At 43.9% G+C, this 27,419-nt stretch overlaps 1 protein-coding gene and 1 long non-coding RNA gene across 4 annotated transcripts in view; both read left to right on the top strand.

Moving 5' to 3' along the window:
* Nucleotides 1-25,779, top strand: part of LOC146762648 (uncharacterized) — a 54,217-nt gene extending 28,438 nt beyond the window's left edge. The window contains exon 2 of the long non-coding RNA XR_014940424.1: nt 27-25,779. This is a non-coding gene — a long non-coding RNA (uncharacterized LOC146762648). The remainder of the gene's footprint in view (nt 1-26) is intronic.
* Nucleotides 1-27,419, top strand: part of NHS (NHS actin remodeling regulator) — a 235,923-nt gene that overhangs the window by 153,778 nt on the left and 54,726 nt on the right. The gene's annotated exons all lie outside the window — the stretch shown is intronic.

Raw genomic sequence — 27,419 nt, 5'->3', positions numbered from 1 at the left:
CCCTGTCTGTGTGCAGAGGATTGCAGATCTGTGTGCAATATAATGAAGGCCTGGGGGAGAATATTAGCACTTCTGAAAAGAGCTCAGGGAATTCTGGTTTTTGCTCTGACAACTGAAGGCAGAGGAGAGTTTTCCCTTTCATGTTTGTTTTCAGTACATAAAGTGATTGAAAGCAGTTTCCCAAAGAGGAGGGTGGGGGGGGGAGAGTGATGATAATTTTTAGTGTTTCTAATCTGCTGCCTTAACTTTGCTGCAGCTGCACTCTCACGAATTGGTTAATGCTATGGTAGGGCAGGACTGGCCAGTGAGGAAGCAAAGACAGGGACACGTGTCTTTTGGATTCAAGTCCCTTCACTGCAAGAGAGACCACTGTCATAGTGATAGAAGAGGGAGAAAAGAGTGCAAATTCACCAGCACAGACAGAAAGGGTACTAGGAGATTAGCTGTAGCTCCTACAGCACATCAAAGCTCCCTGTAGCAGATATCTCTTCTGTAATGGCTGCACACCAACTTCATCCTTCTTTTTTTTTTTTTTTTTTTTTTTTTAGTTATTTAAGTGGTAATGCTGGAGTGTCACACACCCTTGGATGGAATAGAATCATAGAATGACTTGGGTTGGAAAGGACCTCAAAGATCATCTAGTTCCAATCCCCTGCTGTGGGCAAGGTTGCCAATCACTAAATCAGGCACACTATCTGGCTGCACAGGGCCCCATTCAACCTGGTCTTGTACACCTCCAGGGATGGAGCATCCACAACTTCTCTGGGCAAATGATCTCTATATAGAGGAAGGCAAGGCAGGTTTCTCATAGGACCTCTGGGTAACTATGAAGCATGCCTTGACTCTTAGCTGGCTGTGCATGGATGGGGTTGTCTGCCTAGTCCAGCTGCAGAGAGGAGCTCATTTTCCAGGGCTGCCCATCTGACACCATCCTCAACATAAAATAATTAAGACAAGGTTGCCTAGAGACCAGAGCCACGTACCTCCTGCTCACTTTGAGCTCTGAATTGATCCACTCACTTTCCTTGATGCTGATCTGCACGGTTGCAGCCTTAGAGCTGCCATAGGAAATCCATCCTGCAAGCCTGGAACAGAGAGTTCTGCCCTGCATGCTGCCTCCTGCTTTATCGAGCTCTCAACACAGAGCACCTGGTCCTGTGTACAACAACATGCATGGGGTATGTACATCTGTCTGCCTTGAAAATTTGGTGTATAGTGCAGTGGAAATGTGTGGTGGTGGCTGTGTTTGGTAGAAAAGGGGAATTAAGTCACAGCTCACCTTTCACATCAGGTTACTTGTTGAATATTAATTCAGAAGCAAAAATTCATGCATACTGAAATGCCTCACTGCCTTTACTTCATTCTTAATGAAAAAGGAGGAAAGACCGGGCGTGCTGACACATATATGGCACAGAGAGGACTAACTGCAGCCAGTTAATAATCTTTGTCTCCCTCGCTGCTGGCACAGGTTTAGAACAAATGCACAAAAAATGTCCCAGGCACGTGTGCTCACAGATGTCTATGCATGCAGGCATGGTTTAGCATGAAGAATCACATAAATAAGTAGGATTATAATTACTCCTTTTAATCCATTGGCTTTGAACAAACAAGCTTTAATCAGCAGACGGAAAGCCCATTTAAAACTTGAAACATAATCCAGGGTCAGAAGGTGTGGGTCAGTGCCCTCAAATGTGGACCAAACAACCAGGTGTGAGTGGAGGCTGTAGGAACAGGAGCACCTCAGCCCTGGGGAGATGGGGACTTGGCCTGGAGAAGCTTTGGGGCTGTGGGGACACATCAGTGCCATGCTCGTAAGGAGAGAAGGAGCGGGAAGAGGGCAGGAAGCTAATAAGAGCAGTTCCCTTCTCCAGGGATAATTGCAGAAGGGTTAGACATAATTAGCTTACATGGGAGCAGAGGTTAATAGGGTTCTTGTTTGGGTTTTTCTCTTCTTTTGATGGAGCGTGTCAGTTGTTTAAAGCTAACAAGCTGATGAAGGAAAAAGCAAATTAAGTATGTGATCCAGGTGTTGCCAGAAGTCGACACAGAAGTGTTTAAAGGAGAAGTTTTCAGAGTTCGGTACAAAAAAAAAAAAAAAAAAAAAAAAAAAAAGAATATTAAAGTTTGTATATGAATGCCAACCAAACAAAAGCGAACCAACCCATGCCTTGCATTATTTGTGTTATTTGTTAAACTACTGGACAAAAACATGAACAAAGAACAAAAATGAACATTGTAGTTATTAAGAACAGCCATTCTGCCACCCTAATGTGAACTTCCTACTGACTTATTCCAGAGTGCTGCCATAAGGCTTTCTGCTGTTGAGTTCCTCTTCAATAAACACGATGAAGCTGAGAGTGCAGCGGTTTATTCCATGAACCGTGCAGTCACTTATTCTATCCAGGAAGAGTAATCCACTCCCTGATGTCCCCAGACTCCTTCACATACCTTGCAGCTGTGTTTCTGCTCGAGCATGAACCTTCTAAAACACCCAGCAAGTGCTTAAAGCCTGCATCATCTGCATGGCACCATGGGCTTCGGAAAAAAGGCCAACATTTTCTAATCATTACGATGCTGTGCTCATATAAAAATCAGTAGAAAAAAGTTAAAACATCCACAATAAACTATTCCAGCAGCTCTGTCTTGCTGAATGGTGTATGTGCCCCCAGATCCCAGTGCCACCAACTTTTCAGAGAATATTCTTGTAAGATCTGTTCTTCCTATTTTACCCTTCTATCTGTTTTTATATTTAACGGCTCCTGTTTCCCACTCCTTCAGTTAACACCTGTTTAAACTGGGAATAGATGTGAAGATGACCAGCTTTCAAGACCTTCTCCTCACAGACTTATGCATAAAGTCTCTGCTTAGGGGCACCACTTTACCTTTCAGTGCTAATGTTATCATGTGTGTTTAGAAGGGAAATGTCCACATTAGAAAATGTTTAATGGAAAAAGAACTTCCATACTGCATGGTTTGTTTTTATAGATGTAGCTAGTGTCCTTCCTAAGGGTTTAGACCAGTTCCAAGAGCAGAAATCGCCTTAATGAAATGTGTTTTATAGCCCTGCCACTAGTGGAAGAACTGCACCCCAAGTGTTGAAGGGAAACACACCCAGCTGGCTAGGCAAGAATGGCATGAAGGTGTTCTTTCCTGTATATTGTCAGGTTCTGAGTTATTCAAGGATGCCCTGCTGGAGCTTGAAAAATGAAGGGGAGAGTGGCAACACAATGGAGCCAAAGTTACTGGAAGATATTTATAGCCATACAAAGGCACTGAGAACTGACAACAGCACTGTAGGGAAGCTCGCTAGAAAAAATAATTCTTTTCTAAGCTACACGTACTGTTGGGTAATTCCAGTTCCAAAATATTTTGTAGACAAGCTACTTGGATGATTTACAGGATTCATTAAGTTGGAGTTCAGCATGATCTGCTGCCACTTCTGCTTCTGCCTGGAATATAATTTCAAAGCATCTCAGCCCCCTACGAAGAGCAAATACAAGAGCACTAGCAAATAGGAGGTTATTAGCAGATCTGTGTGGTCGCTTCTGCTGTAGTCACTTTGTAACTGTCTTTTGCTCCGAGTTCACAAGGGAACAATCTGGCAAATATACTCCGGAACAGAAGTAGCAGTGAGTTCAAATATCCAGACATGGGATGCCCCTTGAAAATGTGGGAGGAACACGGTTGTCTAGTGAAGGACAGGGAGAAAAGGTGGAGATACAGTGGATAATTTGTTGCCACCAACCTCTTACTCTGTGTGAATTACAAAGTGCTTTCTGATTACGAAAGAGAGGCAACTCAGAAAAGGGAGGGGCCAAATGTGCTAAAAAAAACCCCATTGCACTGCCCTGGACAAAAAGAAAAAGAAAAGTGTTTAGCACATGTTTATGGAGCTTGTCTTGGATGCTCTAAAAATAACCTTGCTGGAGCAAGTCTCTGAGTCCCTGCAGGAAACTCTACACATTCCTCACATAGAACAGCAGCTTAATCCCAGTTTTCACAACAAAAAGAATTATTATTTTTAGTGCTTTTAAAAATAGACTTTAGCTGCTAAGTGCCTAGTTGTCAAATTAAGATGTGGAAAGTGTGTCACTTCTTGGTAGTATGGCATAAGTTGCCAAATGCTAAATGACCAGAACACCTGACAATAATGTGGTGGTTCAGATGTGTTAAGAAGTGTTAGGATAAAGACTCCAGGCCAGGTTTGCAGGATAAGACCAGTATAAAGGGCCTAAGGAATGTGCTGACAATGATAAAGGGTAAGACAGAGGAATAGGAACAGTGTTGAGAAGGACCTTCTTGTGGCTGAGGCTCCAGGCTATAATGTTCTACAGGAAGAGTGGAAGCTGAGGGGACATCCTACCAATGTCTATGAATACCTGAGGGAGAGAGTGCAAAGATGATGGAGCAAGGTTCTTTTCAGCAATGTGCAGTGCCAGGACAAGAGGCAGTGGCACAAACTGAGCACAGGAATTCCCCCCAAACACCAGGCAGTGCTTCTTTGCTGTGCAAGTGATAAAGCACTGGCACAGGCTGCCCAGAGGCTGTGCGGTCTCCTCCTTGGAGATCTCCAAGAGCAACCTGCAAGCCTCCAAGGGCCTTGCACCCTGCTCTGGGTGTGCTGCTGGGGCTGGAGCTGGGCCTGATGGACAGAGAGGTGCCTGCTAGCATCAGCCATCCTATGAGTCTTCAAAGGCAAATGTTGCACAGCCAGTCGAAAAGTTATAAGGAACACAGAAGGCTCTGGTTAGGCTATAAGAGAAGCACAGTTAATACCTAGTCCCAGTGAAATCAAAAGTCAATTTCATGAACTTAAATTATGCACAGTTCTGCCATCTGGACTGTGACTGATGACATTCTCTTGTGGTTTGTAGATGGGTCTTGTCTTGGAACCTGTGGATTCTGCAGGCATTCTTCTTTTAAATTCCATAGATGTCCCATCTTTTCCTTCTATTTGCCAGATCTTGAGCAGAACTGAGGATGCTGAAGTTCCTACAAGGAAGAAAGTAGCAGCGTAATGCAGTGGTGCAGGCTGCCCAGGGAGGTGGTGAAGTCACATTCCTTGAAGGTGTTCCAAGAACTGTGTAGATGTGGCATTGAGGGACATGGTTAGTGATGGGTTAGATGTTGGACTGGATGATCTTAGAGGCACCAGTTCCTCTGCAGACACCCACCACAAAAGATGAATGTTTGACTTTCAGAAGTCAGTAACCCAGCAGAGAACAGCCTTAGGATGTACTCCCCTGCTCCCTCCCTGGAGGCTTATTGCTTATTACTATTCTATATTGCTATTTATTGCTATTCTAACTTTCTCCCACTCAGACTCCTAGCACAGGCTATATGGGCACTCTGTGGGCAGTGGGAAACATAGCATTTCCACAGACTGACTTGCCTGTGTAGATGTCAAAAAGCCAAACGCAAGCTGCTGAGAGCATGGGGGAAGAAAAGGGATGGCAAGACCTTCCTAATCTGGCTTTGATGAGACAGAAAATTCAGCGTGTACTGCAATGACAGTCCAACTCTTATTTAGGTGATCTTATCATATACTTGTGGTTAGTTTTTCCCAAATCTAAGTATCTATAAATACTGTTTAGACATCTATCTTACTAAAGTGTACTTCCTACACACCATTTTACTGATCTGCTCCAAAGAGTACAGCTGGAAGATTTCTTTTGGGCCAATATGACTTGAAAACGATGGGTTAGTACTCATCTGTCAAACAAAGCTGGGAGAGAGATGAGATGCTTATCTCATACAGACAAAACACCTGGCTGTCTGGGTTTGTGAATGCTAATTTTGCAAGCTAAAAAAAAGAAAGAAAGAAAGAAAGAAAGAAAGAAAGAAAGAAAGAAAGAAAGAAAGAAAGAAAGAAAGAAAGAAAGAAAGAAAAAGAAACTGAAATAAAATATTTATAGTACATTTCCATCAGCCTGTATTTCAATTACATGCACTACAACCTAAAATCCATAAAAGAAGTGATGACAAATTACCTTCTTTTTCAATGGTTCTAAATATGTTTACTTAGTATTCACTTGTACACTTTGCTTCCCCCCCAACCCCCAGCCCATGTGCTCCCCTTCCACACACACACCTTTTTAGAGCATTTGTAGTCACATCATTCCAACTAGACTGGGTACATAAAATCCCCTTTAATAATCTAAGTTTTCAAAGCTAAGAGCATTTTGTAAAATTCTAGAGGGGCTTTGAATTGAATAATGCTGAAAATATTTAGGTTTATTTGGGCTGTTGTTGCAAACATGTCTTGCATGTGACTCGGCAAATGTATGCTTTGTTTCTCTTCCCTTCTGTTTTATATGCCATCCTTTTCTTGGGTTTCCCAAAAAGACGAATTTAGATATGAAATATCTGAGGTATGGATACAGCTATATGTGGGTAAACAGAGTTTATGAGGGAAGCAGATCTTATGGGGAACAAATCCATCAGCTTTTAGAAATGGGATGTTGTCATAGACCAGTTATTTCATGTTTTACCTGGTCTTCACTTAGCACTCAGAACTGAATTCATAAGAGGGGTGGTTTTCGTAGTGCTCAGTTTCATACTCACTGATCCCTCCTTAACATCTTTGCTGGGTGCACAGGACGCAGCTGCACTCTCCTGCCCACTCCCTGCTCGATGCTTCAAGGCTTCAGGTGCCTCTTGGCACCGTGTGATGGAAGAGCCCTGGCTGTAACCTGGAACTGGGGCCATGCTCTTCAAACACGGCTGTTTCCTCACATCTTCCCAAAGCAGCACGTAAACAATTACTGCCTGTGTTTTGGAGTTCAGTATCAGATGTTCCTGGGTTTCAGAGCAGGCCAGAGGGAGGAGGGCAGAAGGAACATGCCTGAGTACTCTAACAAGAGTCATTGTCAAGCCCTCCGGCTTTGAAAAGGAACATTAAGGTATCATTTACTCTCTGCCCTGGCTTCCTATAGAGCACGCTAATGAAAGACCTCTTTGTGTGTGCAGTCACTAACTACAGGGACCAGCCAAAGCTTTTGTGGACACAACCATAAAAAAGAGCCTGTAGGCCAGAACCGATCCTACAATTAGCTCCTGTCTGTGTGAGTGGAAGCACCTGCTCCGGCAGCAGTGCCTTTCAAAAACTGACTTTTAAGCCTCTGTCCACTCCAAGGAGCCCATTTTCCCATGAACTGCCCTATGTGCAGGCACGTGCAGTTGTTACACGCCAGGAACAGTGGAAAACACAAGGACAAAATTGGATGCAGGAACAGGCATCGTATCTTCATGTAAATATGTACCCACTTGTTGAGGGTGATGCTTTGTGGCAGCCCCACAAGCTTTGAATATCATAGAATCACTGAATGGTTTGAGTTGGAAGGGACCCTCAAAAGCCATCTAGTCCAACTTCTCTGCAATGAACAGAGCCACCTACAGCTACATCAGGGTGCTCAGAGCCCCATCCAGCCTGACCCTCAGTGTCTGCAAGGATGGGGCATCCACCACCTCTGTAGGCAACCTGTGCCAGTGTCCCATCATCCTTACTGTAAAAAAAACTTGGGGAGGGGCAGCCCTACAAATCCATGATCATACCTCTTGAGTTTTTAAACATCTTCCCAATCCTTTCACCTACCACAGGCCATTTGTTGCAACATGTCAGGGCTGTGCTTTCAGGCACACAACTCTGCATGTATAAGTCACAGCTTTTCAAAGATGTCCTTCCATCGGGATCCCAAGCACAGAGAGTGCTGATGCTCTGCACCCCTAGGCAACCCTGGTAGCAGTGATTGGGTTGTGGGATAGGGGGTTGTCAACCCTCCATTACACACACAGCCTAACACACATGGGAAACTGTCTAAACAAACTGTTGTGGTTAGAGATTATACATACATTAAATGTAAGTAAAATATACTTGAGATTATTTTAAGATGTCCGTGTAATACAGAGAAAGGTGCATTAAGATAAATTACATGAAATTTACACACGTTTTTGACTTTTCAGCTGTAGACATCTACTTTGATATGTCTGCGTCCATGCTGAATGTCAGTATCATAACACACTTCTCTCATGTATCTGAATTTGCTCCAGTAGTTTCAGCAGCATTCCCTAGATTTTCTTATCTCTGATACTGCTTTACCAAATAGCAAACTGCGTGTTTTAAAAAGTCAGCTTGGTAGGAAAATCAAACTTGCTGAAAGATATCTCCTCTGAAAATCAGAATTAATTTTGAACATGTCATCAGCTTATGAGTTATTTCGCCTTAGACTGCCAGGAGAATTTAATTTTCCAGTTTCAAGTGAAATTCCTCTAATCAAATCAGGTCTGGGCTTTATCATCAGATAATGCTATTCATGGAAGAGATCTACCCATATGCACAAGTCGAATTGCTGAGAATGCAGCTGACGGGCTAAGTTTCAAAGTCTAAATGTCTGAGAGCTCATTGCCACCAGGGATGGGATTTATGTCAGAAACCTGCTCAGGTGCATTCAGACCAGAGGTCCCCTTTTTCAAGCTCCTGCTGAACTGGCAGGATGCCTGTTGGTCAAGTCCACAAATCAGGTGTTGCAGTAATTATGGAAGCATTTCTGCTCATTCCCTCAAAAGAAAATAGCAGAGACCGATTTAATAACAATGGTGTTTCAACGCAAGCCAAAGTAGGCAGAATGCCCACATGCTTTTGCTTCATGGCAGAGGATCTTTTGTTTGCCACAGAGGATGCCTACGCTTGAAAAAAGCTAAGCAGAATTCACAGTGTGAATCTGAGGGCCTCTGCTGTCAGCTGAAAGGGAAGGACAGTGACCACAGTGGGTGCCTGGCACCAATGGGAACAGGTGTCTTTTGTCTGCATCCTAGCACACAGATCAGCACAGAGGTTAATACTCCAGAAAGCTCAAAAGGTTAGAAGGAGCCAAGTCATGCAGGAGGTGGAATTTTAAACAGCCCTGTGGAGCCTGGGAACATGTATAATCAGCACCATGAAAGAGAAACAAATCTGAGCAACTTTTAAAACCATATGACAGCACAGATCTCACCATCAGCCACACTATTCTGTATTTTTGTAGTCTCCTGTAGTCTCCTGGCTATTCTCCAGTTCATGTTCTTCTAAATTGTAGGGCTGTATTTTCCTGAGGGTTGGCTTTGGTCTCTCTGTGCTGGAGAGTGGGGAAGGGAGATAGGGATACTCTTCACAGGGACTGGGTTGCAAAGGCTGAATTAAAAAGTCCTGAGCTGGTGTGCCCTCTGCTGAAAGGCTACATCCACCTGCTGCAAAAGTGTGAACTCCTTGAGAAACAGCATCATGAAAGCAGAGCTGATGGGATCGCCATTTCTGAAAGCAAGGAGTCTTAGTCTACGTATGAGATAACATCGTTATCAAGCCATGACACTCAAGGTCAGGATAGATGGGGCTCTGGGCACCCTGATGGAGCTGTAGGTGTTCCTGTACACTGCAGGGGAGTTGGACTAGATGGCCTTTAATTTTCCTTTTGAACTCAAACTGTTCTATGATTCTATGATAACTGCATCAGTTGGCATTCCAGAGTGGTGAGCAGCCATGCTGAGCACAAGACAGACAGACCAAAATAGTCACAGGTCACAATCAGGCTGTTTTGTTTCCCATCCCCTCTGCAGCGGTTCATCCAACCACACCTCATTGTTTCAGCTTATTCTCAACCACAACTCATTGATCTGCTGAAGAGAAGCAGCAAACATTTCCATAAAGGAGTATGTCATCTGCTACTGTTTGGTGAAAAGCATCCCCTCTGTTCTGGAGGGAATTAAAGCTTCCATCTGCTCCATAATATGAAAAACATGGGCAGGTCTCCATGTTGCAGAGCTGTCGTGTTACCAAGCTGCATAACCTCCTGCAGATTCATGACTGTTGACATTTGATTTGAGGAAATCAGGCCGCCACTCTGCAATTACTTCATTAGGCCCACAAATAATCATACAGAGGGTGGTCTGAGATGTGAAAAGCCAGGCTGTTGGGACTTTGAAATAGATCCAATTCTTCACATTCTCTTTTAGCTTTGTTTAGATTAAGCTCAGCATGTGTTTGAAGTTAAAAACTGCAGAGTTCCAGTGGGGAAATGTTTTTAATGTACATTCAAATAGGATGTGTGTTATCCACATGGAAAGAGCTCTCCATGTCCTTCATCTTGTGCACACAGTGCCTGCTGGAAACCCAAGCATGTGTCTGCACAGACCTTGTGAGGACATGCAGGGAGCAGATTCCAACCAGTGCATTGGTGGGTTGTCAGGCTTGCTTTGCTGGAGGGGAATGTTCAGCTTCACACTGCTGTGTAGTGCATGTTGGGCACTGACACTCCAAGACTGCAAGCTCTGAGTACCTGTGGGACCCAGCCTAATGCTGTGGCAAAGCACAGGAGAAGATAACGAGCACCTGGAGTGCAGGTTGTCCAATGAGACCAGACCCTTTTGACATTGCAAAACACTTGCTGCACAGCGAAGCATCTACAGAGCTGCATGTGACTCCTCAAAGTCTAAAATTCTACAGCGACAGAACAAGGGGAAAGAGATTTAATTTAAAAGAGGGGAAAATTAGGTTAGATGTTTGGCAGAAATTCTTTACTCGGAGCATAGTTAGGTGCTGGTACAGCTGCCCAGATAAGCTGTGGTGTCTCATCCCTGGAGGCACTCAAGGCCAGGTTGGATGGGCCCTGGGCAGCACAGCAGGGGTTGGGGCTGGGTGGGCTTTGAGGTCCCCTCCAACCCAAGCCATTCTCTGATACTGTGATTCCCTAAGCCCGTGGGCAGTGACACTGCCCAGCAGTGACTCTGCCCAGCCCTTGACCTCCATGGCTTCCATTTCTGTGCAGGTGCAATCCTGGGAAAGAAACCATGTATGTACCTGTAAAATCTGTGGGCAAGTGCCTTCCGCACATCTACTTTCCTCACTGTAAGAGCTTGTAAATGGGATGTATTTATTTTGCCTAATGTGCCTCCCCTTCCCCACTGGCCATATTTGCTCTGTCTGCTCTGGGCAACCTTCCTTCCTGTTTCTGCAGCTATTGCACTGACTTGCCCCTACATAGGACTGAGTGCCCACACTGCTTCAAGATTCCAGCCAGGACCTTATTTTAGTTTAGGGGTGATTTTCTGGCCAAGAAAGAAGACACTGTGAGTAAAACTTATGAAGGGCTTCTTCAAATTCCATGTTCCCTCCATTAACATATCTCCATCACTGTCACTTCCAAGTACCCCCTCCACCTCTGCCAAATTATTCATGTCATGAGTCAGTTTTCTGTTGTCTGGGGCTTTAAGACTCCACTGCACTCCACTGCAAATAAAGGAATTTGTAGTAACGAGGAAAGCTGCTGTTTGGCCTAATAACTTTACAATTAGTAATACTAAGACGCAGATGAGGGCCAACCTCTTGTTTGGCTGTAATCTTTTGGCATATCATATTTTAATTACAAGCCATTCTACCATCTGGAATATTAATAATCTCTTACTGTCACTCTTCTTGATTATTCTGTCCAACACAGTCCACCTTTTTGTGTAGGTTTATGGTTGTTTTTTTAACTGGCTGCATTATTTTGAAATACACTGTACTCCTTATGAGAGATTTTCCTTCAGTCAAAGTTCAGTAACCAGGACTAAATGATTTGCTCTTCGTTCTGAACACAAACAGAAATGTTTTCTTAAAAATTAGATTCAAAACCTTTTTTCTAGCCTTGCTTCATATTCTTTGCAGTTACTCGTTTCGTTACTCTCAGACACAGCCAACCATAAACAGGTAATTCTTAGAAAATATGCCAATGAAGCAATTCCTCTAGCAATCCGAGAAGGAATTTGGTTTTGTTAATTAAGCATTTGCTAAGAACTCAGTACCAAGAGGGGGATTGTGTAACTGGAGAGCAATTTGGAAAAGAAATGAAATAGGCTGAAATAAGATGTGACACAGCAAGTGAAATCTTGTCTGTGAAACTAAACTGAGTTTGAATGTGTTCTTTCTATCACTGCTATTATATGGCTACTAATCCTTCCTGAACATTTAGCTGAAATTCATAACACTGCAGTGCACTCTGGAGAACACGGTATCAGAATCTAGAATCAAACTGTATGTATCTATATATTAGATGTGGGTTTACTTTTACAGAACAAAAATCAGGACATATCTGTGTGAATATTTTTTTTTCCTGTGCCGACTTGAGCAAATCCCTTTAAATCTCCATGCCTTAATTTCTCTGAAAGATCAGCGAATAATGCCCGCTATTGGGAAGAGCAGAGACATTATCATTTTTTAATTTCTTTTTTTTGTTGTTGTTGTTGTTGTTTTTTTAGATCTTCTACTTAATTTTTCTCTAGGCAAAAAATAATCCCTTTGTATTCATGCTATTGTGTATCCGGTTGGTGCACACAGATGGCTAGGTCTGCTACTTCAGGCTGGCTCGGCAACTTGCTTTGCTGGCTTACTTCATCTGATATTTCCCTTCCCTTCCCTCTCCTTCCATTCCACCCTTTCTCAAACCCCAGCTATGGAATTTGCAGTTGGTACTGTTTTGGGAGACACCAGTAAACTGTAAACGACAGTGAACAAGGAGGAAGGCAGACCTTGCCAGTTTGGAAGAAAGAAAAGGAGCAGAAAATAACAAAGTGAGATTTGACTTGTTAAAATACAAGTTTAAGCTCTAGGGAAAAACATGAAACGTGGTTTTGATGTTTTGAAGTGGAGCACAGCTGTGCTGAAGGAGCGTGTGGGAAGGTGGGCAGTGCTTCAGTGGCTGGATTCAAAGTAGGCTTAAAACATACGGTATTACAGAGAGGCTTCAGGTCCATGGAAGAGAGGTGATATTTTCTGTCTTCGGCATACTCACTCTGTAACTGGAATTTTGGGACTGGTCCTGGTCACTGGGATGCTGGAAAAATACAGGTAATGTGGCTGGAACTCAGGAAAGAGCAGCAGTGACAGAACTGGAAGGATGCTAGTTTGTCCACCATACACCTCCAAGGAAGAGATACAGTTGTCTGCAGCTGCAGAGTGTGTAATGACCAAAAGAAGAGAAGAACAGTTCAGTAGAACAAGTAATTCAGTGTCTGAATATCAGGAACAACATCTTGATTCTTCCTGTCCTCTGTATTAAGTTCTGGAAGAAATGGTGAACAAAGGATTGCCAGAGAATTTATGATGAAGCTGAAGGGAACCAGTGTGCAATGAGCCTCTTAAGCCATCCCTTTTTCACTCCACTGAAAATCTTAGAGCTGCTTGAGGATCAGTGGGCAGAACCCCATGTGTGCATATGTGAGTGAGTCACAGCTTGACCCATTTTCTCTGCTATTTATGGAAAAAACAGCCTCTCACACCTGCCATAGTCTGTGTGCTATTTGTGGCCATATTTTGGACAGCAGCAGCATCCATGCGTACGCAACTACATTTCATGGTCAAATTTGGGTAGTAGTAGGAGCTGGTTGCCTGCGGTGAAGAAATGGTGGGGTTCAAGAGAGGTCTGTCCAGGATGGTCGGCCCAGGAGGGTGCTCCCCATGGCACCTTGGGTTTTGCTTCATGTGGTGGAGCTGCCCCTGACACAATTGGTCACACTCAGGGTGAACCAGAACAGAAGACATGGCTCAAAAGGACACCCAGAGCATTTCTGCTGGCAGGCACCCAATCCACAAAAGGTAGGGGAGAAAAAATCCCCAAATGACAGCTCCTATGGGATGTGGTGTAACATCTCAGTGGTGTTTTGCTCTGTAGATTGACACTGATTGACCCGCACCATTTGTTAACAAGGAAAATCTCTGAGGGCTCACTTTCCCAATGGCTGATAAGTACTGCCTCACCCAGAAGTGAGGTGGGAGGAAGTACCTCTGTTATGCCTGGCCACTCGGTGGTGGCTGGCTGTAAGTCATACAATGCAAGAGTGCCTGTGCTGAAATAGGTGCATGGTTGTGAGAGTCCCTGGCATTTCAGGAGCTCTGCAAGGCAGCTGGAGCAAGTCATAATGATGGCCAAGCACTGCCAGCTTTGCATTCAACCTGGTGATTTAGAGGGAAAGCCTGACAGTATGCTACAATCAGCCAAGGCACCCAGCCTGCCTCCGTTCCTCTTCCTTTGGGCAGCTGGGCCAGATAATGGAATGCCACAGTAGGAACACTATAAATACTCCTGATTTTCTTGCTGCTTGTTTGTGTATCTGTCAGGTTATCATAACACAGACACGGACAGCACTGTTGGGCAAAGAGCTAACATAACAGAGAGAAGACAAAGTCAGACATACAAATTATTTCAGATAACACAGGAGCAACTCCTGTTGTAGAAAGAACACTGTAGCCTTAGGCTTGCATTTCAGCACGCTTGGCGCACATAACTCATAATAACATATGTGGGATAACAGCAGTGATTTCTGGGGCCAGGAATAAATTTGGGATTAAAATGAGATAAGCATTCTAGGCCAAGTCAGTTGAGAAGCCTGCCTGTTTCTCCTTGTATACAGATACACCCACCAACGTCCTGAGACCTTTACAGTACTCCGTGCTTGTGTCTTTGGGAAGGGGTGCACGTGGCATGAGCCCTCACAGTTGCTCCTCAGCTCTGTTTGGAACAGGGCTTAGGTTTGGTGGCATGTTGGGGTTGTGGTTTCTTTTGCTGGTTTTCTTTTCTTTCTTTCTGGAAGCTGATCTGGCAGTTTCCTTTGGATTATGTTTATAGCACCCTAGCGTGCTATAGCTGATGAAATATAAATGATGGAGTTGATTCTGAGGGTTGTAAAATAGGTCTGGTGTTGGAAGTGCAAAGGCAAGCTTACTTCTGCTTGGTGAAATATTTGTTACTTTTCTAAAGGGGTCACTATTTCAGTTTTCATCACTTAATGGCACATATTTTGCACATTTGCACGGCTTTTGAGGTAAATGCTGGAACCTAATACTGAAATAGTTCCCTTGGTTAATCCTGCTGGTGAGCAGCACCACCAGCCTCGCTGGCTCAGGTAGAGGTCGGGCCCCACCAAACAGGGAGGGAAGCAAGGATTTACACTAACACGGGGACTTGGAACTTCAGAAATTGCTAGTTTTTTGCTCTGAGTCTAGGCCACTTGGAGCTTGGGGACTCATGTTTGTTTGGATTTATTGATCTGGATGGTCATCCAGGGCAAAATCATATTTTTCTTGAGGCAAACTGTCATCAGAAGGGGAATGCTTCTCTTTACATCCATTTCCAGTAGCTTAGCCTGGACTTTAATTTAAGGGTGGATCATATTTGAAGGATTTACCAGCTTGCACCAAACCCAGCACGGGTTAATTCCCCAAGCTGCTGATTGGAAAGCCCAAGTCAATCTTTTCCTGAGACACATGCTATATTTAGTTACATTTTAGTCAGGAAATGATAAATAATGCTATTTGAAGTGTATTCTGCTTCTTCCCCTTTCCTCCCCCCAACCCCTCTCCTCCAAAATAGACTGCAAAGTATAAATAATATGTATATTTAACCTGAATATTCCTTGTCTACTCAGGTGTGCCTGCTTTCTGTCCCTACACAAAAAGTCACTAAGTGGGTTGAAAGTTCTTATTTTATTTATGTGTGGTATAAATAAGTCACACTACTTGAGATGATTTGTAGTTAGCTCGAGCGTGCCTTGTTCTGTGTCCTCTGCTTTCTTGTCCAGTGTGCCTCTATCGCTTGAACTATTCACCTTACGAAGTGAATTCACTTTCTGATGTCTGAAGGGAAGCATTTGCACTGCTAGTAGAGAAAACGCTGGCTGTAGTTGTGTGCCTATAATTTCTTGCTTTGCCTTCGTACTTGTTGCCATGCATGTGGTTTCTGGTCCAACACATGTAGATTGCTGTCTTTCTGGAAAAGAAAGGTCGTTTACTTAATTAAACACTGAGTAATGATAGCGTAAGAGATTTCTAATATCATTCTCATCCATGGATATTTTTAAGCAAAACCAAATGCCTCAGCTAGTAAGATTTTTTTTTTTTCTGTGGAAGCAAAATACTTCCCCTTTCATTTGCCTACAGAGCGATGGTATTGATTTGGAAATGACGTGAAAATCTTTATTCCCTTCAAAAAGCATCTTTTGCTGAAGGAAGTTTTCAACAGGCTCCTATAGGCACAAACATCTTGCTCACCATCCTTTGAGAAATCTGGGTAAAATCTAGGATTTATGATCTATGAAAATCTTTTAGGCTAGGTGTTTTTGATGGAAATCACAGGAGATAGATCGTAGGAGTTATTCAGTAAGGTTGGGCTGCAGGATGTCTGCGTCAGATCAGCACAAGGAGGTTGTAAATCAAGTGAAAGCTGGGCTGTGTGTCAGCAGCAAGTTAGCTGTTCCCCGAGAGCCCCACTCAAGGACCACAGCTTGAATAGCGCTGGAACTTTTTGCTACAGGCTGCTTGGATGTCAAGCAGAGGTTTGTATCATGGAAGGGAAAAAAACAGGCAAAGCTCCACATTTCAGTTTCATTTTTCTTCTACAGATTTGCCTGGCAAGTTTATTTACGAATGTTTTTATTTGTTGTGAGGGCAAGACAAAAAAACAAGTCTGATGTTTATGTACAGATCTTCACTATCCAGCTACTTGTTTTGGTGTTGAATTTATCTGATTGTGTGTAATTAAATGTATTTGAAAGGAGGAGGTGGCACAGATCAAATGGTGTAGAACTGGTTATGTACTTCCAAGGCAGCTTGATTTGAAGAAAAAGACCAGTGGTCATTTTCTGAGATGTATCATCAAGATCCTTAATCATCACCATCTTTAATGGCTGCTACTCATTTGGACATCTGCATTTACAGCACAGCATTTCCACTGAAGAAAGACTGAATCCAGAATCATTAATTTAAATTCAGTGATGTCCCCATCACAACCAGCAACTTAAATTAGGTATCTGGGCACGTAGTGGCAGTCACAGAAATATATTCTCCTCCATATCCGAGTCAGAGAAGGAGCTGAACATTCACGACTCCTGTTGTACAAAATGGAAGCTAAGAGGATTAACAGCACATTCCATATGCTTGGTATTTAGGGTAATTTCCAAAGTCGTGAGGGTTAGTGTGGACCAGGACCGTCTTACTGAAGCAAATGGAACTCATTTCATGTATCTGTGTGGGTATGTATGTCCATAGACAGAAGATACAGTGATCCTGCATGCGCACACATGCACATGTGGGTGCAGCATTAGTAAATTCCCAATTCTGTCAAAACAGTGGTTTCTGAAAAGGCAGCTGTGATCAGCGTGTCAAGTAATACTTAACTGCAAAGCCCTAGGCATGGAAAAAGAAATTAAAAAAAAAAAAAAAAGCCATTTTCAGTCACTTCTACTTTATTTGCACTCTTTATTGCACTTGGATTTTTGTGTGCTGGTAAGGGGGAAAAAAAGACCAACAAAACAAACAGTCACCAACAAAAGACCCTTTTGCCTCTGCAGGGCTCTCCTCATAGCATCTTATGGCTCCAGTAGCTCTTTGTTCTCAGGACAAGTACTGGTGGGTAGAAGGAGGCTTCAGCTTTGCAGTGCACATGACGTGGCTGCATAAGCTCCTGGCTGAGCAGCACATTGAGGTGCAGGCAGCTGCAGGAGAGCTGTGAGTTGGATATTTCTTCCCTGTTTTCCAAATCTCTTTCTGGAATCTGAAGAGACACGGAGTGTTAATATCAAAAAGATACAGTTAATTCCCTTGTTTTTCCTCAGTGCTGCTGAGACTGCTAGTGAATATTACCTGATTAGAAGCTACCAAGTTTGTGCAGGAGCGTGGCGATAGAGAATAAATCATTCATGCGTGCACTGCAGACTGCGCTTTGGGGACTGGCGGTAATGGTGACACTCTCTCAGACAAACAGAGGAAAAGGCTTTCACCCAACTTTTTTGCTGAAACCTCAGAGGAATAGAACAGGTCAGCGGTGAATATTAAATTAACTTCTGGCCATCATCCAAAGCTATTTGGCCTAGTTAGGAAACATCAAGAAGGAAGAAAGCTTTGCTTCTTCACATCCTGATTTCTCCAGGGAGGAGAGAAGAAGGAGATCTGTGCATGGCATTACAAAGGCAACCTGATTTTGTAAGTCAACACTTCCTTCATACGCACACACAGACAGCCCCATGCAGATCTGCATTACACGTGCAGGCACCATTCCTGCAGTGCTGCAGCAATCTTTAACTCCAACGTGAACACTGTGATTAAGTTGGCTGGATCACAGGGTATGTGTTCAGTTTTGCAAGAGCAAAATGTCCTTATGTATGTCCTTATCATATGAGGCGATAATGTGACAGTCCAGCCCTTCCCTCCCTGGTGAATGGGATGGGACTGATCCCTCCCTGCGCAATGTGCACCTCCTTATCTCAGCCACGCGAGAGCGTAGCAAAGCTGACTCCAGTGGGAGCAACTTAGCAGCCACAGACATGTTGAATGGAACTACCTCCATATTCTGCACTTTGTCTGTCTGTCCAAAACACATAATTTCTTTTGCAAAGTTATTTTGGGGGGTATACTATCTGTTCTGAGAAAAAGAGCATTAAGAAGAGAGGATGGGAGACAGGCAAGCCCTTGAAGGTTCCTTTACTAAATTTACAGTCAATGATCCCATTTGGAGGTACTGATAGAAGGAAATCATCAGTTAAAGCCTGGTGCACCCCCAGCACCTCCAGGAGATGCCTGAAGGCCACTTCAAAAGGGCACACCACTTCCCATGGAACCAAAACCGGAATGCCTGAAGAGGAATAATGATTAGCCCAGTTGGGCTTCATGCAGAAAGCAGGGCAACTAAAGTGAGGTGCTAATGAATCTGCACTGTCACCTTTTTTTCCCATTGCTTGGATGCTTGCTTTCCTCCAGATAGCTTGTTCTTATTGTGCCTTCTCCAAAGCAGCACCAGCAAGTTGCTGGGATTACTAAAGTGTGAGAACAGTGGCTATGTAATGCCAGCACTTTCTGTGTGGAGCAGGATTGAAGGAGACCACTCTTGTTTATTAGTATTTTCATAGCCAGCACCGCTGTTGCTATTTCTCACAGCTTTTGATTATCTTTCTCATTTCATCTCTTCCTCATGCCCCAAGTCTGAGCAAACATTCAGGCTGATGCAGCCCCATATAGCCAGCAGCCTTTGCTGCTCATGTAACATATTAAATGACCTTTCTGTCCAAGTGCATAGAGGGTAAAAATGCTAAGCAAGGAATCTACAGTGGTGTCTCCCTCCTTAGATGTGTTATAAAGACATCTGGATGAGGTACTGCTGACTGTCCCTGTTTGCATAGAGGTTGGACCACATGACTTCCAGAGGTCCTTTCCAACCTCATCCATGCTGTGATTCTGTAAAAAAAACTGCTGGAGAGTATGGGCTGAGAGGAAGCATTGCCAGGTTTTCATTCCAGCCAGGCATCCAGCTGAGCTCAGACCCCTTGTGCACTTGCTCTATTGTTGATACCGCAGGTATTTATTGAGATGGGCTGGAAATAAATAGGGAAAGAACTTCAAGAGTAAGGCATCCTTGTGGTTCAGTGGTCAAAAATGTGTTTAAAAGCATTTAATAGAGCTGGTCAGAAAACACTGTGAGATGGTTTTATGGTCTTCCTGCAAAATCCTGCAACACAAGCATAAAAGCGACAACATAAAAGTTTTCTGACACAGATCTTGTGCTAAAATTCAGAAACACCATTGTGGGGCTGTGTGGGAGTTTTATTCCTTGTGCTTTGTGAGTCAGCGCCTGCCTAGGGGTCAGACTTGTGGGCACTTGCATGTGTGCACCTCAGTTATTTTCAACATGTCAGTGCTGCATGGCAGTGCCAAATGCAGGCAGCCTGGCTGGGGGGCACAGCTCCCGTGGCAGTGACTTGCATCCTACTAGAGCCACTGCAGCATCACCACCTTCACACTGCCCAGGTGTCCAGCCATGCTGATCTGGGAGGACTTTCTGCTGCAAGACAAAATTCGATTGGGTCAAACACAGTGTTTTCTCTCGGATGACAATCACGAAAGATTATTGTTACTTATTTATTTATTTTAATTAACCTTAAATGATTGCAAGAGCTCACAGCTTGCTGCACTGTGATAAGGCTTCTCCAAAGGAGGATACAGATGCACCCAGCTCTCCCTCTGGGGCACTATGAAGGGTGGCTGTTTCAGCCCCCTCAGCCCCCGTTGGTAACTGTGTGGGGCACTGATGGCCAAGGCAGCAGTCAGGGGCATGCCAAGGGCTTTCAGGCTGATGGTGACCTTGACCAGGTTTTGCCAATGGGCTTCCTCCCCAAGGATGAAGGCTGAGCTGTAGAGCCACCAAACCCACAGTTATTTTCCACATCTGGTTTGATTCTCTGCGTATAAACAGCAGCCTTGCCATTAACAACAAAAACTTAATTCACTGAGGTTTGTTCAAGCACTGAGAGCAAATATTTTTCCTGTGCAGCTTGGGGTCATTTTAAGGGAAAAACAGGGCTGGAGGTATATCGACCCTTTAAAAATTATTATTACTTCCTAGTGAAAATAAAATATAAAGCACCTTTTCCTTCCATTTGTGAGGTTATTTTTATGGAAAAGAAAAATACTGGCTTGGGAAGGAAATGTTGTTGTGTGCCTGACTTGGCATCAGAGCAGGAGACTTGAATAAATGTATGGATTAATTTACCTTCTTTTATTTTAAAATGAAAACAATCATTTGTAAGTCATACCTCAATAAAAACCCTCAAGAAACGTTCGGCTGCTTTTCTGTCTGCTCCATCTCAGCGCCAGGGCTTACACACAGAGGTGGGGGGGGGGGGGGGGGGGGTGGGAGGGGGAAAGAGAGGGGTAGAGCAGCCTGCAATGAGTACTGCAATTACAAGTACTGTCAGGCAAGTCTGTGGCTGCATGAGCTACTGATGCCACGCAGGGCGGGGTGGAAGGCTGCAGCCCCTATATAGGTCACGTTCTCCAAGGCCGCTGCCTCCATGGGGCTTGCTGGTGGCTTAGGTTGTCTCGGTGCATCAACGTGCCTCTGCTCTGCTTTGGTTCTTGTCACAAACTAGTGCTGCATCGTTCAGCTTTTCTGGTAATTACTGAGGTGGGCACCCTGACCAGGGAACCCAGGTGCTGCTCAGAACCTTTCTGGTTCTCCAGGAGGAACAGAAAAGCCCTCGTCTTATTATCACTGTTTTTATTTTTTTATTATTATTATTATTTTATTTTAAATCTCCCCCCAAGTCTTATATCCTGAAGCCTTTTTTCTTTTTTTCTTTTGTTTATATGTCATAATCCTGTTACTATTATCAGTGGTTATAGGAGGTGAACCACATGGCTATGATTTTTTATCTATTTATTTAAAAATTTCTATTAAGTGAATAAATCGAATCCATTAGAAAATCAGAACAGCAGTGCTACAGGAGGAGAATTTCTGCTGCACAGTGGTAGCAAAGTTGTAGGAGCCATTCTATGATGGAGAAGCTAGTGCATTTGTGGTTGGAAACGATGGTTAGCTGAAAGAGACTGTTCCACCTTGCTCTTCTGCACAGCATCATCTCTTTGTATGGAGATCAGAAATTAAGAGGCTGAACGTGTAGTGCTGGCATTTATCAGGAAGCTGAAGGAAGCATTGGAGAGAGACGCTGCTCACATGTCCCTCTGTGCTGCAGTTTTTGGGCCTGGCATTGCAAGACCAGGCCCAATGCTCAGCTTCAGCGCTGATCTAAGCAGTGCCCAGGGAAACGTGCAGGGCTGCACCCCCAGGAGGTGCATCTGGGGGTCAGAGAGGGGCTTCTGAGTACCTTCCTGCCCCCTACCCCCAGCAGCCTCTGGTTTCAAGATGCCTCCTCCCTTACATATTTTTTTTTCCACTTCCAGAGCCAAAGAATGCAGTAAAACTTTCAGTAACAGGTACTTCTTATCAGACCTGATTTACAGAGTGCTCAGGCTTTTCTGTTGTTTGCCTTTGCTTTTTAGCAAGCTGGCAAGCCTGCCTGAGTTATTTCATTTTTATGATTTTATTCTAAGTTTGCACATGGCCGAGAGGGGTTCATGAAGCCCAGCAGAAGATGGTCTCCTTTCCTTTCTCCTTCTCCCCCCTCCACACCATCAGTAGGAGCGGGGAGGGGGTCTTTGTTGCTCCTTTAAAATCACAGCCCTGATATCACCCGATTGCTTCAGTGATAAAAATCAGTAGAGGAAGGTTGTAAAAACACTTTCTGATTTGTTCACTTCTGCTACCATGGAGAAATAGCTCCATTTGGCTGCTCCCTGCAGAAAAAAAGAAAAAAAAAGAAAAAAGAAAAAAGTGCAGACTGGGCAGGATTTGTTGTTGTCGAATGAAAGATAAAATTAAATAAAGAAATGAACGAGACCCCCAGGCAAAATGCAGATTGAGACGAGCATTTTTGCATCAGATGCATGATCAGTTTAATAAGGGAGATCCAGCTAAATGCTCGGAGGAAGGAAGAGTGTAGGAGAGAGGGAGAGAGCGAGGGGAGCAGAATGAGGCATGATTTGTTGAGCTGCACATTTAGCTCGTTCAGCAGTTTTCCCTATAACTTGAAGGATCGGCAGGATAGGGTTTTGTTTTGTTGTTAAACCTCGTTAGTGTCAAATCTATCAATGCCCGGTAAAGGCTACACTAATGTGGGAGCCTCTGGGATTTGCCTGCGAGCGCACACACGCGTGCATGTGCAAATATATTAGTGGCAAATGCTGATCCTAACAGGATTAAAGAGAAGGTCAATAATATATTGCTTAATACAGTGGCCACAGTTGGTAATATTAAAATAATGTCAGTGGATGGCATCTGAGGACAAAAATGTCAGGCATCCAAGTGTTAATGACTTAATCATCAGCTTCCCCCCTTTTTATAGTCCTCCTAGAAATCATGCATGTGTCCACTCTCGTATTCCATGCAGCAACTTGGCCAGCTTCCTTCTTTGGCCTGATGCTGTTGCTATATAGTAACACCTCCCAGTGGCACTGCAGAACATTTCTCTGAAATGAATGCAGAGCTCCTCCTAGACAGGTTTATGAAATCAAGGGTGAATTAAGCCTTTTCAAGCATCCTTTTGGATTATGAGTAAGTTATTGTTCTTCTTGGATAAACTTACTTTTGCTTTGGAAGAGGGAGTCCTTGTGAGATATCACACAAAATGGCCTGAGAGAAATACCATGTGCTGCTCAAATCTCAGGTACTGAAAATGGCCTTTGAAATCAGTTTGATCCAAACCAAGCAAGAACAGCATCTTGATTTAATATGAAGTGTTTTTTGTGGTAGCTACCTACAAATTAATAATGCATCCTTCAGATAGCTGGTGCAATTTGATCTGTGGGCCAACCCTTAATCATAACAAGGGATACCTTACTCTTCCAGCAGTGGTGCTGAAGTCATCCCCAAGACAAAAACAATAGGATGGGTCTAGAGTAAGATAAGATGTGTAAGAGAGATATTAGAATTTGAAAAATGAAATTAGGGAAAAAGGCAGAATAAGAAACACAATACTGCAAGGATTCCCTGTCTGACTCAAGCCAATGAGTGCAAAGAAATTCAGACTTGCCATCAGCTAATGCTCCAGCACAGCCCTTTGACATGACTATGTAATGCAGCAAATCTGTTTCTCGTCATCTAACGCTCCGCCGAGACCTCTCACTATGCTTAGCTGAGAGCTCTGAACGTCCTTGCTTTTGTTGGCGTGTTATGAAGTCCCTCAAAACATGGTTGATTTAATATTCTGCTCTGCTATTGCCAGCTATCTGGGTTGCTTTTGGATAGCAGAGAGTCAGTAGCAGCTGGTGTAAGAGTGGATCTTGCGTTTATTCCATCACGGTAGCGGGGCGGCAGTCGTGCATCCGCTGACAGTGCACTGGAAGGATATGGTTAGAACCCTTTTGTTCTGCTGGTAGCCCAGAAGTGTTTTTTAATCTAGAGTAGTTCTCCACCACAATTATTCTTGGTACCCTTTAATCCAATTATGGCACAAGTTTTCTGCTGTGGAGTTTGGAGGGGAAATGGGGTTCCCCTGGTTGCTTTGCAGTCTAATCAAGATGCAGTCAGTTACTGGAATAATAGTAATTATGAAGGCTGTGGGCATTCACACATACTTGTATGCCATGGGTGTTGTTTGGAGTGGCTGCACAAGCCCTGCCTCACAAAGCAGCAAAACAGACCAGCACATATATAGAGCATTATACTGCACTTGGGCTATTTCTCCACATAGCAACTGATCAATCTGTAGCACTGGATATATCGAGAGACTGTAACGTCACAGTTCATTGCAAATGCTTCAAAATGTCACACATCATAGTGAAATCAGCATACAAGGTTTTCTGGTTAATGCCTGACACTTAACAACAAAGCCTAATGCATGACTGCAGTGTCAGATACAAAAAATGGACCATTTCGCTGCTTGAGGTGACAACAGCTTTTCATTGTCAATACAGGGGCCCACAAGTCAGGTGTTAGTAGACTAGCTGGGTGGCATAACCTGGTTGCACTCATGCTGCTACAGCATATCCAGCTTTAAACTCTTCAACTGGAGCAAAAACAAAACAACAGACTATTGCAGGCAGAGAGGAATGCAAATATTCTTTTTCACAGTCATTTGTGTAGGCAACCTGCTTTCGGTGTTCCTGCTTGAGCAGGGTGTTGCACCAGATGACCTGCAGAGGTCCCTTCCAACCTTGGCCATCTTGTGGCTGTGATTGCTGTAACTCATGGTTGGCGATACAGGACACCAGGGTTCAGGAAAGGTGAGTAACAGGAGCACTATCCTATAAGTTGCAAGGCTGGTAAGAGCTACACAAAGATCTCCAGCACACATGCAGAAAGCAGTACAAGATGCAGTACAGGTGTCTAAATCCTTCCTGGCCTCCAGCTGCTGCCCCAGGGTCCTATTTTGGATCGGCCAGCCCTGTACAGATGTGTTAGATACCCTAAGGCATCTCAAATGGTACCATAAACCTTTATTTAAGCAACTGAGTCCCACTCTAAGTGCTTTTCTCAAGATCATATATAAAGCCTCTGTGAAAACTGGGACCCAAGCCCAGATCTCTTCACAAGCTATCCAGCATTTTGATCACTGGAACGTGCCCTCTCACAGAAATGTATGTATCCATATGGTGGTTTTGGTTGGATTTATTTTTGCTTTTGTCATTTTGAAATAATTCACCTAGCCAAGGGCCATAAAAGGAAGATGTACAGTGGATAACAAATGCTTCTCCACACTGTATTCATACACTGGAAAGGGGCAAAAGTCCCTTTCCTTAGTTCTGCTGTGCTTTCTGTATTTTTATATCAATCTTCAGTGTTAATACATCTTCTGTGCTGGTTTTTTGGAGAGAAATACACATGCTATTTTAATACCCTTGTGCAAAGCCTTTTAATACACCCTGTGCAAAGCCTTACCCTAATTGTGCAGCTGCCTGGAGTTCCTTGTTCCACTGTTCAAGAAAACGTGTGAGCCTAGAGTACAAAAATCCCACCAGAAAGAACAAGATAGAGAGATGCCTCAGGTTGAACGAAAATGAACATAGAAGTGGGGCTTAGGCCAGAAGCTTCACGCGTTACAAAGAGCCAAATGGAAGCACCAAGGAGACAGTCCAAAAGTTCACCTGGCATAGAGGACACAGGAAGGTTTTCCAAACAGCCTTTTAGCACAGTGTGTTCTAGGGTAAAAAAAAAAAAAAAAAAAAAAAAAAAAAATGGTGACTCCAATGCTGGATCAAGTATTGGAACAAAACTTGATGGTGGGGAAAGTTTGGGGTCTCAGCTGTCAGCTGGAGGACTTATTGAGCTGCTCAGAGAAGCAAGAAAATGAGAGGACTGGGTTGGAGAGAGAGGGATAAACTGAATTTGCAAACATGAGATCAATGATTTGTAATACCTCTCTGGCTGAGGTTTATGTCAAATAAGAAAACTGCTGAAAACAATGATTCAGATTTCTTCTTTCTAAGTCTCTCTGCTGACTTAACTCTCCTCCCCACCCACTCTGTGGTTTCCATGTCTGGTCAGAGGAGGCCCACTTCATTCTGCTGCTATGCCCACTCCTTTCCGGAAGCACTTATCCGGCCCTAGCAGGTCCTCAGGGGCTGGGGAAAGACAAATACACATTACAGGAGCAGAGGATGCTTGGAAGAGCTGATGAGGGGAAATTATCTCATTTATGAGAGTTTTCAACTGCAGGCCCCACAGAAGGGTGCAAGGGGTTGGAAGCCCAGTGAGGTTTGACAGACACACCCAGGATGGGCACCTCTGGGAGACAGTCCAGGCTGTGACAAAAAGCAAACCCAAAGCTGCATGCCCGCTGCAAACATCCCATCCATGGCCTATGAGGTTGGCAGTGTGCTCTGCATCCCAGCTCTGGCTCATGCCTTGGGCTGGCTGTCCCCAGCAGCTTACAGGCATCCTAAGGGAACCGGATGGGGTTGATGCCCTCTCACTGTGACAGGTCTTGCAGAGGGCTGAGGTGCTGATAGGCTGAAAGAGCTTCATAGCTTATCACTCAGCATCTTGTACTTCATCTAATTCCCTTGCCTTGCTCACTTCAGCAATTTAAAAAGAAAGCAGTAAGCAGTCAAAAATACATATAACTAAAGTGTAGTTTCGTTCCCGGTCTTCCTCTGAACAGCATCCTCCTCCTATACCCCTTTCTCTTTGATTCCTAAAAAGCCAGCTGCGGCTCTAACTAAACTACAAGTGGGGACATGACTGTGCTTGATGTCTGGCCTGCAATGGAAGCAGTGTCATTTCTAATTTTGTGCAGGTGCAGAACAAAGATGCCTGTGACCAATTCACTGCACAGCGCACCAGGTTTGTTCAACAGGGAGCTTTGGTGAGAAACATATTTCAAAGGGCTGGGGAAGCAGATTTTAAATACTTTAAAAAATATGTGATTTTGCCTTCTTTAATTCCCCTTCCTAATATCTTGTGTGTCTGCCTCATGGACACTGTGCAGCGCAGCAATGCAGCAGGTGGCTGGAGATCCGCAGCCAGGGCCAGCTCAGCTCAGCACGTATCCATCGCAGGGCAGGTATTGACCCGTGTTAAGTGAACCAAAACAGCATTTGCAAGTGGAGAATAGGCAGAAACAGAAAAGCCATCTGGAGTGCTGCTGATTTGCAAACAGAAAAGTCTAACCAAATTTGTCTAACCAACTTCAATCACTGTTGTCAATACCAATTCAGGGAATTAGGTCTGTATGAGCTAATACTGTTTTGCAGCTGTTGGCATCATATCTTTCAAGAGGGGTGCAATGACCAAGGAACGGCTGTGATAAAATTAGTCCCAGATATACTGTGAACAAAAGTTTAGCCAGGTCTCTAAGATGCTTGTGAGGAGAAGCTATTTTCTTATCAAATAGCAATGTAGTTGAGTAAGGAATTGAAATAAATTGTTGGGACGACTTCCAATTGCAGCTGTGATGACTAAGTGACAAGGTCACTCCTCCCCAGCAGCCTTGGGTTTGGCTTCACGTCAGGCTGCTCCATATCTGTCTGTCTCTTCCGCACTGTTTGCTTTCCGCACTCCACATATGTCCTCCCTTCTCTCCTCATAGCT

The sequence above is a fragment of the Coturnix japonica genome, chromosome 1 (genome assembly GCF_054131305.1).
Source record: "Coturnix japonica strain WE chromosome 1, WE-NBRP24, whole genome shotgun sequence".
NCBI classification, from domain to species: domain Eukaryota; kingdom Metazoa; phylum Chordata; class Aves; order Galliformes; family Phasianidae; genus Coturnix; species Coturnix japonica.
This window is presented reverse-complemented; position numbering and strand designations above follow the sequence as displayed.